The 17915-nt window shown below is 43.2% G+C and overlaps 1 protein-coding gene across 7 annotated transcripts in view; it reads left to right on the top strand.

The window, feature by feature from the left end:
- Nucleotides 1-17915, top strand: part of TIAM1 (TIAM Rac1 associated GEF 1) — a 188912-nt gene that overhangs the window by 26508 nt on the left and 144489 nt on the right. For all 7 annotated transcript variants that reach the window (XM_082220688.1, XM_082220687.1, XM_082220678.1 and 4 more), the window contains exon 2: nt 17503-17556. The gene's annotated coding sequence lies outside the window, so the exon portion shown is untranslated. The remainder of the gene's footprint in view (nt 1-17502; nt 17557-17915) is intronic.

The raw sequence follows: 17915 nt of genomic DNA, 5'->3' as shown, positions 1-17915 counted from the left end.
GTTGTTCTGACAGGATTAGAGTCTAAGAAGTTGGAATTGGTTGTGCTGACAGAAATGCAGGCTGGCAGCAAGGAGGAAGGGATAGAAGCACCAGTGATTTATTTTCGAGGGGAAAAAGTCTTGCATCTGTACATGTAATAAAATATTTACTATGGCAGCTTTTAAAAACTTTTTTTGTCGGATGTATTTATAAACATTTTTAACATCGCTTTAAAATCGACTTTAATATGTTATATTCAATACCATGATGCTACATTAAAGTTTTTGCTATAGGTTTTTTTTTTTAAAGGTTGATTTTGTTCCTCATCTACCTAGCTAAGTAGAACAAAGTCTTTATTACAGCACCTACAGTGTTACAATACAGTACATGTACTGCAGCTCTTGAAAATCCCAAGGTGTGGAAGAAATTGTATCAGTTTATATGTTAATTGAATGTTAGTTGAAAGTTTCCCACAGACAGTACCAAACATTGATTCAGCTTTCACATATAACATCACAAATGACACCATGTTGTTGGTGTGACTGTGGGGAACTAGGGACATTTCTCCATTTATGGTGGGAGTGTCCACTTGTACAGAACTTTCAGTCTGAGGTGTATCAGGAAAATTATCCTTTCTTATAAGACTCCACAGCTTTCGCTTTCAAATCTATGGGATGATCAGACACAACAAGGGCATTCAAAAGAACTCATTACATGGTTGTTGGCAACAGCCAGAATATATTTTGTGCAAGAATGGAAGGCATTGCAAGGATTACAAATTTCCACATGTTATAAACGCGTATGGAACATTGTGATAGAGGGAAAAGATAACACATAATTTGAATGTTTCTAAGCGATTGGTAACTCCAGAATGTTTCCATGCCATGTGTTGGGACTTCATTTCTTAGACTGTTACAAAGAGCCTCTTGGACTCCATGGCTTTACCAGTGCATGAAATGTGGCATTCCTCAGCATTCGTGGCTGTTTTATATATACCGGTAATTGTGTCTCACCTTTTTGATTTTGTATTGACTGAGAAAATTTTCCTGCAGTCTCTGTCCTCCCTTGTTAGGTTGTGTTGAATGGTGTGTAAATATATGTGTCTGAGAAAAAATAAGATCCCAAAGTGGACTAAGGCCTGATTTATACAAGATGGCTGCCACCGGTGAAGCTCTTACCTATGTAATCACTCCATCATGTATAAATGCATTCAGAAGTACTGGTTTATTTGTGTGTAACTTTAGCACCCCAGTAATTAGCTGGGCTGATTAACCTAACCTTATTTGTTCTTGCCACCAGCCGACCCACCCACCCCTTTCCTTTCCCTTCCCCATGTTCTCTGGCTTGTGCATAGAGCCTGAAGACAGCAATTTCTCTTATTTGTGGTTGAGCAGAAAGGATGTAAGAAGCCTTGTTAGAATAATTTTGCTGTTGCTTACGTTCTCCAAACTGTGGTGCAAGTAAGAGCTGCTGTCTAGAAGGCCAAGGGCATTTCCCCCTGGTGAACTGGATTTGCAGGTGCCTGCACAAAAAATACACTTCCCATTCATTGCACACTGCAGTGCCACCAGGCATTTTGTGGTATTGCTTTCTGTGATCTTTCTGTTGCATGTGCATTCTTCTTTGTGCATCTGGATCCTTTCCTTCTCCCTTTCATGTTTGCATCTCTTTGTGTGAGTGGCAGACAAGGAGCTTTGATCCTGCCACAGGACTATAACTTTGTTATAGTTTTTCTGCAAACTGCTTTCCTAATCCCTGGGCAATGGGAAGCTCTCGTGTCTATTCATTGGCCATGTGCTTATGCATCATGTGTGGGAGGACTGTGTAGACTGGGTTCCGTGATGTTGTCATGGTGTGTGATGTGCTGATCAGTGGCTTCCGTGTATGTGGGGGTGTCATAATTAAACATCATCATGATTAATAGTAGCAATGCAGTTGCAAGGGACTCTGTGGGAATGGTGGTTGTTGTTAAGTCAGTGTTTCCCCCCCCTTTTGCTGCTATTGTGGTTTTGTTCCTGTTGCTGGGCGGGTATGTGAACCTGATGCCTGTGTCAGCTCTTACATCATGTTAGCCATCCTAACTAGGCCATAGGATAGACCTACACATCTCTTCCTTGAAATTAACCAAACTGAAAAATAATGTCCCACTGAAATGAAGCATAGTGGATTTTTATAGTCTTGTAGAAATTTAGCGCAGGAGAACAGTATCCAGCAAATTCTCAAAACAAAAAGTTGAAAACATGAACATGCCTCTCCCCCCCACATGCACACAGAAAATTATAAATACTGCAAACTGGGAGAGCCCATTTTACAACCAGCTTCCAGGACTGTGAACCACCCTGAGGTCTATGGGTATAGGGCAGTATACAAATAATAATAATAATAATAATAATAATAATAATAGGTGTAAAGTGATGACATGCATAAGAATTGTGAACGCACTGAGTTTCAGCATGTCTGTGCAGTCTGATAGAACTGGGTATTCTAAAGATCATAGTGTGCAGACTTCTGTCAACACTCACCTGTCCACTGGTGGTCGAAATGAGCTTGAGTATCAGCTACCATGCTGAAAAGTAGTTGGGAAAATGACTGCAAATGTCCTTTTAAAAGTTATATAATTTCATTAAGGAGAGGACAAGTGTAATTCTGGAGTACTGTATTTGCTTCTATGTATTCCCGTTAAAATTGGCCAAACCACGTGGTAGCAGAACTCGCAACATAGAGGTAGTGTAAATACAAGAATAAAATCAGTCATGGTGTTGAGCTGTGGCTTCCTTTTCCTGCTTCCAGTTCTGCTCTTGGCACCTCCAGTGAATTATGCCTTGTGCTTTTACTATAAGGCCATCTGCTCCCCTTTTGCATGCACTGCATTCTGATGAGACTGGAAAGGTGTGTTTAAAATGCTGGTTATGAAGTCTGACAAGTTCCTGATGTTAAAGAGAGCTTGTGTTCTCTTCACTGTCTAAAAGTTTGTCTAAAATACAATAGTCAGACTGGAAATGCCTGTGCATGTCTGAGACTTTGCTCAGGCATATATGTTTATAAAATACTTAATAGTAATATTGGTCTTAAAAGAGAAACACAGAAAGAAAGAAAGAAAGAAAGAAAGAAGAGAGAGAGAGAGAGAGAGAGAGAGAGAGGTGAAACTGCAACAGAGACTTATCTATGAATACCCACAGTCAATCTGCATTTTGTGTGAACTTCACCTAAATTTGTGCATTGTACAATAAACTGAGACTCAGTTCAGATAAAGCTGAGGCACTGTTAATGGGCCGTTCCCTAGACTGGATGGATGAGAGGTGGTTTGCTCTTGATAGATTATACTCCCTCTGAAGGAGCTGGTATGCAGCTTGGGGCCAATTCTGGAACCACTGTTGTAGCTTGAGGCCTCGGTGGCGCAGAGTGCCTACCATCAGCTTCGACTGGTGGCCCAGCTTTGCCCTTATCTACACAGGGATCGCCTATTGTCTGTTGTCTGTGCTCTGGTAACCTCTTGGTTAGATTACTGTAATGCAGTTCAGGAACTTTAGCTTGTGCAGAATTCAGTGGCCAGGATGCTCACCGGGGCAAGATGATTTGAACATAGAACACCAATTCTGGCTTGACTGCAGTAGCTGCCAGTTAGTTTCCGGACCCAGTTCAAAGTGCTGGTTTTGATCTATGTAGCCTTAAACGGCTCGGGATCTCAATACCTCAAGGATTGCCTTTCCCCATATGAACCTACCCAGACCCTTCAATCATCACCTGAGGCCCTTGTTCATGTGCTTCCTCCACAAGAGGTCTGGAGGGTGGCAACATGAGAGAGGACCTTTTCTGCAGTGGCTCCCCACATGGGGCAGGCTCTCCCCAGGGAGGCTTGCCTGTTGCCTTCCTTACATATCTTCAGACACCAGGCAAAAGCATTCCTCTTTCAGGCCCTTTGGCTAATTAAAGAAAGCCTTTTAAACTGGGGGGGGGGGTATTTTATTTATTTGTTGTTATGGCATGCATTTTTGTGTTTTTATGCTTCCAACTCTTTAAAGGATTAAACATCTATGAACATAGTGGGTATTTTTCCCCCTAAGTAAAGATGTGTAGGATTTTGTGAACATTTTAAAATGGGTTCTTAGGGTAGTGGTTTTGTTTACTTTTATCCAGTGCTATGCTAGCTTTCAAAGGTATCTGGAGTAAAAATTGGTTGCTTAGCAACCTGCTTCAGTTACAAGTGTTGGTGAATGGGTCACTGATTAGCTGCATCTGACTACGTGGGCTCTGGACCACAAGAGCTTATGCTACAATAAATTTGTAAGTTGCCATAAAACTCTTCATTGGCCAGTGTACACAATCAATATAAATGCAGGACATTCTATGTTCCAATAACCAAAATATCTGAAAATTTTGGTGACTGAATTTATGGCAGTTGTACATAAACATACAATACACTTTATTTTATTTTTTTTATCTGTATGCTTGTTTATGAGTATCTGAAACAGAATTATGTTCGTTTCTGTAGATCTGGTCTTCTTTGAAACTCTTAATCATTCACTTAGTTGTGAATTAAATTACCAATTGTTCTATGCACAGTGAAAGGTCAGAATTGATGGGACCTGGATCCCAGCCTTTGGAGGCCCACAAGTCTCCCATCCTTGCCATTTTGGATATGAAAACTTGAACAGACTGTTGTATGTTCCCCCTGCAACCACCCCTTCCTAACAAACTTGGATACAACCTGAAACTGCAAAACATCTAGCAGAGCCTTATTTGAATGACTGCTAACTTTTCCCATACTCCATTTTCAGACTGGGACCTAAATCCAGATTCCATTCATGGCTCCAACTTCAGCCAGTTCATCTCTCCATCTCCTACCCTACACCCCCAAGTTTTGTTTACCACCCAGCCTGATGAACTCAAAAACCTGCACAATAGTTTATAACATTTGCTTGGCCTAAATTGTCCTGGTGCCCTGATGTGGATTTTGAATTTTTTCTTATGAGTCAACATTGCTATCTGTGTTTTTTTGCAATTTGAAGAAAAAAATAGTTGAAAATGTGGGATGCTGCTCTAAGACTAAAGGCTTTAAGATTCTCTTGGGTGGGCAAGAGGCAAGAGCAGGGGTAGGCAACCTAAGGCCCGGGGGCCGGTTGCGGCCCCAATCACCCTCTCAATCCGGCCCGCAGACGGTCCAGGAATCAGTGTGTTTTTACATAAGTAGAATGTGTCCTTTTATTAATCCAGAAGCATGTCAATGGCATTGCAGCACTGTCTATGAAAACCACTTGGCCTTTTAACAAAATAATCTAGCTACAAATATTAATTGGTGGTACACAAATATTAATTGGCGCTTGGAAGGAAGAGAAAAATGTCTTGCATAGAATGATGATGCTAGCAAAATGAACTCTGAATTCCTCTGCAACATTCCTCTGTTTTATTTCTTCAAGGTAGGGATCTTATTTTATACGTAGCATATGGCTTAAGTGAAAGTGAAGGCAGAAATTGATTCCAAGAATTTGATTCCAAGTCAAATTTCATTCATATATGTAATTTTGCAATTTGACAGTGTGATATACACAAGATTGATGATGCTTTCAGTTCATGGCAAGGGGTGGGATAGCATAAAGCTCTGCAATAAGAATGTACTATGGTAATCTCTTCAAACCTGATATGCCATAAAAATATAGAATAGCCAGCTCTGTAGCAAGTGATAGATGCCCCCAAAAGGCAAGGGAAAACATCAATATACCACAAATTCATAACTATCAGAAACATTCTGCACTAAGTTATCTTATAAATGCAGACCCACTTGTTAATATCTCTGGTGTGTAATGCTAAGTAAATCTCGACATAAACCCAGGATGTTTGACTTTTGTACTTTGTTAACGCAGAATACCCTGTTCTGTTGCACTAACACCTGTGATTATCTCTGCTAGTTAATTTTACATTGCTTTATCTTCCCTCTTACTGTGAGCAGTTGGAGATCTCTCTGAAGGTTATTTGCTGTGAATTCATGGCTTTTCTTGCCCTTACTACAGGAAGCTTATGACGTCTGAATTCTGAAGTGCTTTGCACTGTATGTTTTGTTGTGCTGCTGCCTTCTCTTCTGATTGGCTTCAGGGAGTTGGAAGATAGCACTGTGACATGTTACTCGATAAAGTACATGGTCGCTGCTTTACAGCTTTTGAACTGCAGTGCTCCTGTATACCTTGCTTTTGTATTTTCAAGGTGGAATTAGGCACATGAGCAAGCCTTTTATAATGGGTGTTTCCACCTATTGAGAAGCGATGTAAATGCTCCAGAATGTTGAGCACTCTAGAGCAGGAACAGCCTAACCTCCCCTTTTATGCATTTTTGAGATCACCTTGAACTACTAATAGTTGGGAAGTTGAAGCCTTACCTCCCAGTTGTCTTGATGATGGAAATCTTTATTGCCTTGCTCTAATCTTTGGGATTATGCAGGTCTGCTACAGAATAACATTACTGACACTAGCAAAATGTATTCTTGGAGAAGGAATTGTCAGCTGATGTGTCACTGGACTCACGTGGGGTGCTGCTCAGCCTTCTCCACTGACAGCTTCCTCCCTCCCTTACTTTGGGCTTCTTAAAACAACTTGTAGAGAAGGAAAACTAGGAACAAGCCGTGCAGGTGAGAGCAAGAACCCCCCTATGACTGACATGGCTTGATCTTGCTTGGTCTTCCCAAGCAGGTGGGAGGGAGACTGCACAAACTGGACTACATCAACTGTTGAAGTACTATATTCTCTTCTCCCCCCGTTTCAGGTGAGAGTGGGAAAGGAGATAAAGGACTAGCACACTGGTTTGCCAGCAGGTTGCTGCAGGGAATAAAAATAAAAAATAAAAATATTTATTTATTTATTTATTTATTTATTTATTTATTTATTTATACCCCGCCCATCTGGCTGGGTTTCCCCAGCCAATCTGGGCTGCTTCCAACAAAATATTAAAATACAATAGTGCGTCAAACTTGAAAAGCTTCCCTAAACAGGGCTGCCTTCAGATGTCTTCTAAAAGTCTGGTAGTTGTTTTTCTCTTTGACATCTGGTGGGAGGGCGTTCTACAGGGTGGGTACCACTACCAAGAAGGCCCTCTGCCTGGTTCCCTGTAACACGGGCAAAGGTTCATGGGCTGTGTCACCCTCCTTTCATGCATGGAATAGCAGTAGATACAAACACCGAAACACAGACATATTGTCTGACTTGCCACAAACAGGCTCTGCTGTATTGGTTCAGAGAAGTAGTGACTTTGCCTGTCTTCACGGATAGCTCCTAAGCTACTTGCTTTGGCAGGAAGATATATAGCAAAGTTCATCTTTGTCCTTCTCCCACTCTAAATTGGAGACTCAGACTGTCAAAGACTGTTTAGAAGAGGTTTGGGGAGGGGTGTTGGTTTGGTAGGGAAGATGTAGAGCAGCTGTGCTGGCCGAGGCAGATGGGGGATGTAGTTAAAAACATCCAGGGAGCACAAGGTTGGGGGAAGCTGATGTAGAGGCATGTGATACGCAAGTCATGAAAAACTGCTTTAGAAAATAGAAAGACGCAAAGCCACGTGATGCAGCTTTTGTTTTGTTGCTTTACTGAGGATAAATCTTTGCATCAAGATGTTGGAAGTACCTTTTTCTATTGACAATTCCTTCCCCCACTCCAAAAAAGTGTGCAGTCTGTCATGAGAAAAGCATCTTCCCTGCAGTTTCCATGGTAAGCACTCCCCCATAATTGAGTCACAGACGCAGGAGGTTATATAAAAGAAGCCAATTTCTGGATCTTACCTAGTGAGGCTGCATTTGTCAGCAGCATACGTAATTTGAGCATCCTTACAACAAACATCACTGGTGGAAATAAAATACCTACAAGCTGTTAAAGACATCATGTTAGTTGTGTACCTTTCTTAGCACCTCTATTCCTTTTAATATTCTACTTGCTATTAGGCTCACCAGCATGTGTTAAGGTTAATAAACCGACTTTATAGAACAAGGAAGTTGCAGGGGTCAAAGCTGTGGTATGCTGTAGATCTGTGTGAAAGAAAATAACAGGATTTGTTGGGAGTTTATATCGGAGGAGTATATATAGAGCAAAGCATATTCTACCCCTGTATTATAGAGCAGAGAATTCCCTTTTGACTGTCTGGTGAAGAACTCGGGTACCTTGACATGCCAGCAGAGCAGATACTAATAAAAGATATTTCCTTGCCTATTTCCCAATTTGTCACTTGCCTGGAGGTGAGTAGCAGAAGTTCTGCAGGGAAGTAGCTGGGTGAAAAATTGGCTGCCTGCCTGTCTCCTCTTTCTCTCTCCCCGTTCCCCAGTGACTTGTACAACCTGTGGCCCATCAAGCTGAGCAAATCATACCAGCTACACTTGTGGTCTGTCAGGTTGTGACAATTCATATGTTTTTGCAGTCCCAGGCAAGCAGTAAAACCAGGACACATAAGTATTTTATGGGTCATCATCTGCAAGATCTGCACAGTTTGCGTCCTACCAAACTTAGCAGAGCTTCTCCCTCTGTGCAATTCCAGGTTGGGACTAGTAGCATACTGCTGTGCTACATAGAGAAAATTGCCTATAGTTCTGAGGCCACTGTAAATAAAACAGACTTTAAAAAAAATGGAGTCTGTTGATATTTGCTTTTTCATTATCTCCCTTTCCCCCTCTCTTTCCTCATCACCCAAACCATTTTGACTAAAGATAGTTCTTGAAAGACTGTTTGCTCCTTTTAGGTTTATGCAAGAAAATTAAAAGTATGAGAACAGTTTACAAGTTTCAGCAAGTCTTGGTGTTGTACAATATTGGCTTATGAAAGGGAAAAGGCGGAGAAGGCTCCTCCACCAAGATCAGATATCTGGTGATTACGGTAGATATTTGTCAGTTGAGCAAATAGCCCAGATACCTTGTCACCAAATATATTTGGTAGTACAGTAGTAGGATACTTCCTGGATTCTGTTGTTTTTTTTTTTAAATGTTTTTCAGAACACTTTTCTTATTTATCTATCTGTCTGAAGCTTAACATTAGTGACCGTTTTATATCCATGAGGGGAGAGTTACTTAGAGTATAGCCATCTACCAATTTAAGCTAAGTTTGGTAGTCTGCCAAAATTTATCTTTGGACAAGATCATGCCTCTTTCATCTGAATATTGTAGGAAGTGAAGGTCTTCTCTCTGACATTACTAAGCTTTGGAGGCCACTTGAAGTGCAGCAAGAATTCATGTTTTCTGATTGTTCCTGACGCCAAGAGCAACTGCAGCAATGAGTAGTATCCAAGCTTTCTAAGGTTTGAAGAAGCAATGAAGCTCTACTCTATGGTTGTGCTGAGTTTGAGTTGCTTTGAAATCTGCTTTAAAAGCACCTTTGGATGGTTTGAAGATGTACCTTGAGAAAAAGTCCCGTTGGAAAAATTCATTGGATGCGTTTTGATCAAAGCTTGGATGCCATGTTTCAGATTTTCCTTCAAGTCAGATCGGCTGGTGATCCTGGTTTTTGGTGTTTGTTTGTGCATGTGTTTTTCCCTGTCCCTGCAATGTGTGTTAGTTATACTCTGCCTTTGCAGTGGGAGGCAGTAATGCTTCTGAGTACCGGTTGCTGGAAGCTGCAGGAGTGGGGAGGGCCCGTTGTGCTCATGTCCTACTTGTAAGCTTCTCCTGGGCATCTGATTGGCCACTGTGAGAACAGGATGCTGGACTCGATGAGCCACTGGCTTGATCCGGCAGAGCTGTTCTTGTGTGGTTTGAATAATCAGGAGCTGCTTGCTGTACAGACTTTCCAGCTGTCTCTCTACTCAAGGAACTATTTGTGTAAGCAGATCTGTGTGTGTGTTTGTGTGTGTGTGTGGGAGCTGATGGATGGGTGGCCCTGTTTTGCAGCAGGGAGGTGGTATGCCTGGCATTTTAATCTCTTAGTCTGTATTTTGAACTGTCAGGATCAATGCAACTGAGGTTCTTCTATGTAAATAGCACTTCAGCTGAGCCAAATGCTTTATTTGGACATATTTATTATGTATTTATTTCAACTATTCATACGTCGCTTAACACTGTAGTCTTTAAGTGGTGTACAATAAAGTTTCAAAGGATATAATAAAATAGGCTAAAATTAACTGTAAAATCAGAAAAAATTGTAATTACAATTTCGGCTGGATGAAAAAGCTATTCACCTAGTGCTGGAAATTCAACAGGGAGGGAACCTGTCTATCTCAGCTGGGTGGGAATTCCCTGGAATGGAGCCCACAATACTGAGCAACATAGCTCCTGCTTGATACAAGCTATGTCTTTTTGCCCTGGGGACCACTATCAGTAACTGTTTCATAGACCTTGGTGATTGGTATATAAGGAATCAGGTGGTCCTTAATGCATTCTAGACCCAAGTTGTTAAGGGCATTGTAAATTAATACAAGAAACTGGAACTTGGCCCAGTAGCATATGGGCAGCGAATGCAAGCTCTTAAGCAACAGAGTAACATGCTGGTGGTAGTCTGTCCCTGCCAACAGTCTAGCAGCAGCCTTTGACACCAGCTGGAACTTCCAGACTAGACCCAAGGGTAGCCCCACATATAGCACATTTCAGCAATCCATTCTTGAGGCTCTCAATGCAAAAATTGCCATGGCCAGACTATAATGGGGTGTAGGGGTAAACAAATTTTACCAGGAGTGACCAATTTGTGACCCAGTATCAACATTCAACCAACCAAATATTTTTGTGCAGCCGCCAGGTTAGGGGAAGGCTTTGGACAGGCAAAACAACCTGATTCTTTGGTCGGCGGATGCCAGCTGGCTCTTTTAATGGGTGAGTGCTTATGCCACCTGGGTGCTGTGAAATTGAAAGGAGAAGGCTCCCTGAGCCTTGTTTTCTTCCGTGCAGGTGCAATAATGTAATGGCTGGTTTCCTTAACACCAGCTGCTTCATAATTGGCTAGCATGTGGCAATTCCTTATACGTCATATCTGTTGCCGATTCAGCTCCAGTGCCTGGGGTAGGACAGGTGGAATGTATTCTGTCTTGCCCCACAAGCAACTTAAAGCCTGTCCTGAATTGGATAATACAGTTCTTGACATCCAGATACGTAAGTGCAGTGTGAAGTTGCCATTCTTCTTAGGAGTGCTTAATCGATCTAGAGCCAGTGTGGTGTATTGGTTAAGAGCGGTAGTCTCGTAATCTGGGGAACTGGGTTCGCGTCTCCGCTCCTCCACATGCAGCTGCTGGGTGACCTTGGGCCAGTCCCACTTCTCTGAAGTCTCTCAGCCCCACTCACCTCACAGAGTGTTTGTTGTGGGGGAGGAAGGGAAAGGAGAATGTTAGCCGCTTTGAGACTCCTGAAGGGGAGTGAAAGGCGGGATATCAAATCCAAACTACTACTTCTTCTTCTTCTTCTTCTTCTTCTTCTTCTTCTTCGGCTTGTATATCGATAACTATTTGCCGCTAGATAACCCTATGCAAAAAGAGGAGGAGGAAAAAACAGGCAGCAACATGCAGGATCTTTAGAACAAGCTCTTATTTTCTTTGGAGCTATGACTTTTTCTTTTCTAAAAGTATTGTCAGATTGATAGCATGTGGGTCCTCTGCTCTCCAGGGAGAGCTTCCGAGTTGCTACAAGTGAGTGGACTTTTCAAGCCCTGCTGACTAAGAAGTTGTTAATAAAAGCTGCCAGTAAGAAATTCCATATTGCAGCAATTAATCACTCATTCCTTATTTTTCCATGTGCAGTTGAACAAGTGACCCTTGCGAGAAAGTGATGGTTTTTACCTCTCTTCTTGAGCAACTACAGTACTAGGAAGGCATTGTAGCCAGTATTTGTGGAGTAAATGGTTTGGTAGATTGTTTTCGGTTCTACTCCACATGCACTTGTCCTTTTATAAAGAATAAACGATCCCTTCTATAAATATAAAACTGTATGCGAAAAATTCATTTGGGGGAGGGTAAATGTACCCCCCTTCCCCAGTATAGATGTTTATCTCTTAATCTAGGTCATATCAGCACAGAAGTCTCTATGCTGTTAGGCAACCGTTCAGCGGTTTTCTGTAAAATTTCCTAATGAACTCTCATTGAGCCCTAACATAAAAGCAGTTGTCTTTGACTTCTCTATGCAGGAGTTTAAGGGGCTCCAACTACCCAGGGAACAGACATTTATAGAGGCTTCTGTTCTTCTCTTGTAGCATTTACACCCCATTTGTACAGTTTTGTCATCTGCAATCTGTACAAATTGATGTGAATCTGAACAATCTAAGATTTTCTGTTTTATAGTTGGCTAGATATTCATTTTTTAAGTCTTACTTTCTGATGTGTAGAGTCATAACAGGTTTCCTTGGAAAATTTCTGGAAGGTGAATGAAGAGACAGGCTAATTTATGGGCTGGGTGGGAAGAGTCAAGTCAGTCATTATTTCTGGAATATGAAATGGGTAATGCATGGCCGATGTACTGCAGTCATAAAATCATTAGGGCCCTGAGCAAGGCATGGGTCAGTATCCACAATGGATCATTTTGTAGGGTTTCATTAATGCTTTGCAAAGGTAGGTTTGCTTCTCAGTCAGTCTTTGAATTTTGTTTAATGTAGGTCATAATCATTTGCATAATATTTTACAAATACCCCAACATATCTTCCAGCTTTTTACAGGGGGAAATGGGTAGATATCTTCTGCTCACTAATAATGTAGTGAACATGCCAAATAGAAAAGCCATTTTCATTGCGTGGTATTTGTATCTACCCTCCAATTTTAAAAAAGCAGTAAAAATGCAGTAATAAATAACTCCATCATTTTGTTTGAAAAGAAAAAAAGTTTGTTAGTACAGAAAAACAAAAAAGAAACACACCAGAGAGTACTATAATAAATGAAATTTATTTGTTGTGCTGGTGAAAAATAAACCTATACGAATGTTTTAACAACTTGGTTCACTTACCTACTTCCTTCCATATTTCTCATCATGTGATGCTTTATACATTGGATTCAAATTCTATTGTTTCGTAGATGGTTTGTGTGTTGCTACCACTGATCTAACTTTTTGAAGTGTGATCTCTGTTAACTTTCCCAATAGAATAACCATAGTGTTTAATTATAGTTTGTGTTTTGCAATCGATCTTTTCAATCTAGGCATTTCTCACAGTCCTACAAGTCCACCAGAGATGTTTAAATCTTGCTTGGTCCTGGCCACTCCTCCAAAGAATTTTTGAGATGTTCCTATTATAGTACATAAAAGAAAGTACACTTTTGCAATTGATGCCACACGTGCATACTTTATTTTACAGTGGTACCTTGGTTGTCAATCTTAATCTGTTCAGGGAGTCCAGAGTCGACTCCCAGAACCATTCGAGTGCTTCCTGCACTCAATCGGAAGCCACATCAGCCACGTCATACTTTTGGCTTCCAAAGAACGTTTGAAAACTAGAACACTTACTTCTGAGTTTTTGGCATTCGGGAGCCAAAATGTATGTGTGCAAAGGTGTTTGACAACCAAGGTATGACTGTGTATTTATTTATTATTATTCCTACTGTGGAGGGGCGAGGGAGGTATGGCGGTGGGGGCAGATGGCATAGGCGAAGGGGATCGAGATACGGATATGCTCGTACCCCTTCCAATCTGCGCCCCATCCCGAGAGACGAGGGTAGGGTGAGAAAGGATTACTCACCTCCGTCACTGGTGTTGTGCAATGCCAGGTCTATAGGCAACAAAACCGCCACCCTGCGAGATTTCATCATCTCGCAGGGGGTCGACCTGGCTTGTGTGACGGAGACCTGGGTGCGCGAAGGGGTAACTGTTACCTTACGAGAGATGGCGCCCCCGGGTTTCTCCGTCCTCCACCAGTCACGGACTGTGGGCCGGGGGGGAGGGGTGGCATTATTAATCCGGGAAGACTGTTCTTTCAGGGCTGTACCACCGCCATCGATCCCCGGCATTGAATGTGTTGGCCTAGTGTGGGGCTCCGAGGTGAGCTTGGCTGTCTGGCTGGTGTACCGGCCACCTAGCGCACCAGCAGCCACCCTGTCAGGCCTGCTGGAGGCGGTGGCCGGCTGGACCTTGGAGTTCCCTAACCTATTGGTATTGGGGGACTTCAACATCCATGCCGATGCCACTCCCTCCTCACAGGCTCTGGACCTGGTGTCTTCCATGGCGACACTAGGGCTCTCCCAGTTTGTTTCGGGCCCCACACATCAAGCAGGCCACACGCTGGATCTGATCTTTGGCGTCGGTATAGATGTGATCCTGTCTCCTTCGATGAAGGTGCCATGGTCGGATCACTATGCTCTGAAAGCCAGGATTGATGTTCCACCCCCACCCTGCTTAGGTGGTGAGCCGATTTGGGCTCGCCCGCGGAGGCTGATGGACCCTGATAGATTCCGTCAAGCCTTGCGGGACCTTTCTCCCCCTGGCGACTCATTGACTGAGCTTGTTGAGGGCTGGAATACCCAGCTCCTGGCAGCCATCAATGAGATCGCACCTAAGCGCCCTCTGCGACCCCGCAGAAACCGGGCTCCCTGGTTTACTGAGGAGCTCCGGAAAATGAAGCGGGACCTCAGACGGCTAGAGCGAGTATGGCGGGGTGCCCGTGACGGAGCCTCAAGAACATCTTATAGGGTTTTTATGAAAACCTATGAGATGGCAGTGAAGGCCGCCAAGAAGTCCTACTTCTCGGCCTCCATTGCATCCGCTAGCTCTCGCCCGGCACAATTATTTAGTATAATTCGGTCTTTAACGTCCCTCGAAGGACAGCCAAATTTAAATAACAATTCGACACATAGCTGTGAGGCATTTGCGAGCTTTTTTGCGGAGAAGGTCCTGTCGCTCCGCCATGACCTCCCTGCCAATTTGGATACAATAAAAGAACTGGAGGCCCCTCAACTGTCCTCGGGTCCAGTATTGGACCACTTTGACCGGATATCCCCAGCCGATGTGGACAGACTCCTCCGAGCTGGAAAGCCCACCACTTGTCCTCTCGACCCGTGCCCGTCTTGGCTGATTAGAGCATGTCCAGACAAGGTGCGGGCCCCCCTGGGGGATATCATCAATTTGTCCCTTGGCACCGGGACATTCCCAGGGGAACTGAAGGAGGCAGTGGTGCGTCCGCTCTTAAAGAAAACATCATTAGATCCCTTAGATCTATCCAATTACCGCCCAGTTTCGAATCTTCCATTCCTGGGCAAGGTGATTGAGAGAGCGGTTGCTGAACAGCTTGGTAGGTTTCTGGATGAAACATCGGCTCTGGATCCATTCCAGTCCGGCTTCCGCGCTGGTCATGGGACCGAGACGGCTCTGGTCGCCCAAACAGATGATCTCCGTAGACAGCTGGACCGAGGCGGGTCGGGGCTGCTGATTCTTCTAGATCTGTCAGCAGCTTTCGACATGGTCGATCACGAACTTTTGGACCACCGACTCGCCGACGTGGGGATCCAGGGCGCAGTCCTTCAATGGCTGCGCTCGTTTCTCTCTGGTTGGGGACAGAGGGTGGCGCTTGGGGGGGAACTGTCATCCCGCCACTCCTTGGTGTGTGGAGTGCCTCAGGGTGCAATTCTCTCCCCGATGCTTTTTAACATCTTTATGCGCCCCCTCGCCCAGCTTGTCCGGAGTTTTGGGCTGGGCTGCCATCAGTATGCCGATGACACCCAACTCTATCTGTTGATGGATGGCCATCCTGACTCGGCCCCAGACACACTGATCAGATGCTTGGAAGCTGTGGCTGGATGGTTACGTGGGAGCCGGTTGAAGTTAAATCCTTCGAAGACAGAGGTCCTCTGGCTGGGACGGGACGATATGGGATTGAGGGGGCAACTCCCATCTCTTGCGGGGGGTGCAATTAGTGCCAGCACCGTCCGTTAAGAGTTTGGGTGTAATCTTCGATACCTCCCTCTCTATGGAGGCGCAGATTGCAGCTATAACAAAGGCGGCATTTTTTCATCTCCGCCAAGCTAAGCAGTTGGCCCCTTACCTCTCTCGCCCTGACCTAGCCACTGTGATCCACGCGACGGTCACCTCCAGACTGGATTATTGTAACTCGCTCTACGTGGGGCTGCCCTTGAGACTGACCCAGAAACTCCAGCGGGTGCAGAATGCCGCAGCGAGACTCCTTACGGGGTCTTCGCTGCGGGATCACATTCATCCGGTGCTATACCAGCTGCACTGGCTCCCAGTGGAGTACAGGATCAGGTTTAAGGTGCTGGTTTTAACCTTTAAAGCCCTATACGGCCTAGGACCCTCGTATCTACGGGACCGCCTCTCCTGGTATGCCCCACAGAGGAACTTACGGTCCTCTAATAAAAACATCTTGAAGGTCCCAGGCCACAGAGAGGTTAGGCTGGCCTCAACTAGAGCCAGGGCTTTTTCGGCTGCGGCTCCAACCTGGTGGAACGCTCTGTCACAAGAGACAAGGGCCCTGCAGGACTTGACATCTTTCCGCAGGGCCTGCAAGACAGAGCTGTTCCACCAGGCCTTTGGCTAGGGCACAGCCTGACTCCCTCCTTCAGCAATCTTTACAATACTTTAGTTTATGGTTGCCATTAATTTTGATTTTAATTAATTCTTATGATGTTTTTATATTGTTGCACTTTTTTAGTGTTGTTAGCCGCCCTGAGCCCGGCTTCGGCTGGGGAGGGCGGGATATAAATAAAAATTTATTATTATTATTATTATTATTATTATTATTATTATTATTATTATTTAATATTAAATCTACTACCCTTCATCCAAGGACCACAGGACTGTTTACAATATAAAAATACAAAATGCGTAACATAACAAAATAATAACCCTTTGAGGAACATTCCAAAAAAGGTGGCATACACTTCAGTTGTGTCTATTTACCAGGACTGTATCTGTTTTGTCATACTGGCTCTTCATAGCGCAAATCACTCCTAAGTTTGCCTTTTGAAGATACCCGGTTCAAATTTTGTTAGTGTTGTCGTTGCTTGTGTTCCATCTGATCATTATCTCACAAGTAAAATTAGTAGTTTCCTAAAATAGCCTTTTTGGAACATTACACTAAATACATGTCTATGTAGTTGTGGCATCTAGCGCTTAAGCAAGTTTGGCACAATAACATTGACTAGCTTTTCTCCATTAAGTCCCATCAATTTTTTGTGAAACAGTTGAGAATATGCTTGTATCTGTCCTAAAGAAGTAAAGTCGGCCTTGTTGCAGATGCCACGTTTTTGAGAGAACCAACTAGAAAAATTGTTTGTATGCATTATATATAGGGGAGGGCAGTGTTTTTTTTTCTAAAACAATGTTTAGGGGTACACTCATTTTCCTGCTCATATTGAAATACTGCCCCTCAATGAGGTCAAACTTAGATTCACAAGATGTTTAGGGGTACACGTACCCCTGCACCCTGCCCCCCGAAAAAAGCACTGGGGGAGGGTCATATCACCTAGAGCACATGAGTTGTTGTTTTCTTTTCTTTTGAAATTATTCCCAAGGAACAAGATGTCTTAAGTATGTGTCTTTTTTCTTGGATTGGATACTGTTTTGATGATTTAATTACTGTGTGACCAGAACTTATTAAATATGCAGGTTGGCACATGCTGTGCATTGATGGCTTTTGTGTAATTTTGTTTTCCAGGGTTAAAGCTGTGAAGTGAAGAAATGATTCCTGCATTTCCTATTTCCCAGGCTTGTACGTATAATACTTCCCCATTCTCATTGTTTACATAGATCCAGGATAAATGAAAGCTCTTTTAAAGTTTAAGGTGCTTGTTAAGACTGGATAATTCTTTGTCTGCGTCCACAGATGCATTCCATTGGGTGAGCTTGCCAATGAAGTGTGGGATTAAGAATAAAAACACTGTAGTGAGATAAATGAATATTTTAGCAGTATACACATATGAGTCATGAGAACTTTAGAAAGGATTAACCACCTAAGGAGCAAATATTAAAATGAGAAATGGTGGTCCTGTTAGCTCTGGAGAAAAGAAAGGGAATTTGGGGTGGATCTAGATTAATAGTACATTAGGTTTTAGTAACCAATTGCCCAAA

Source organism: Podarcis vaucheri (assembly GCF_965113315.1).
Source record: "Podarcis vaucheri genome assembly, chromosome: 4".
Taxonomy (NCBI): Eukaryota; Metazoa; Chordata; class Lepidosauria; order Squamata; family Lacertidae; genus Podarcis; species Podarcis vaucheri.
The sequence above is the reverse complement of the archived record's forward strand: the minus strand, read 5'-3'. Positions and strand labels throughout refer to the sequence as shown.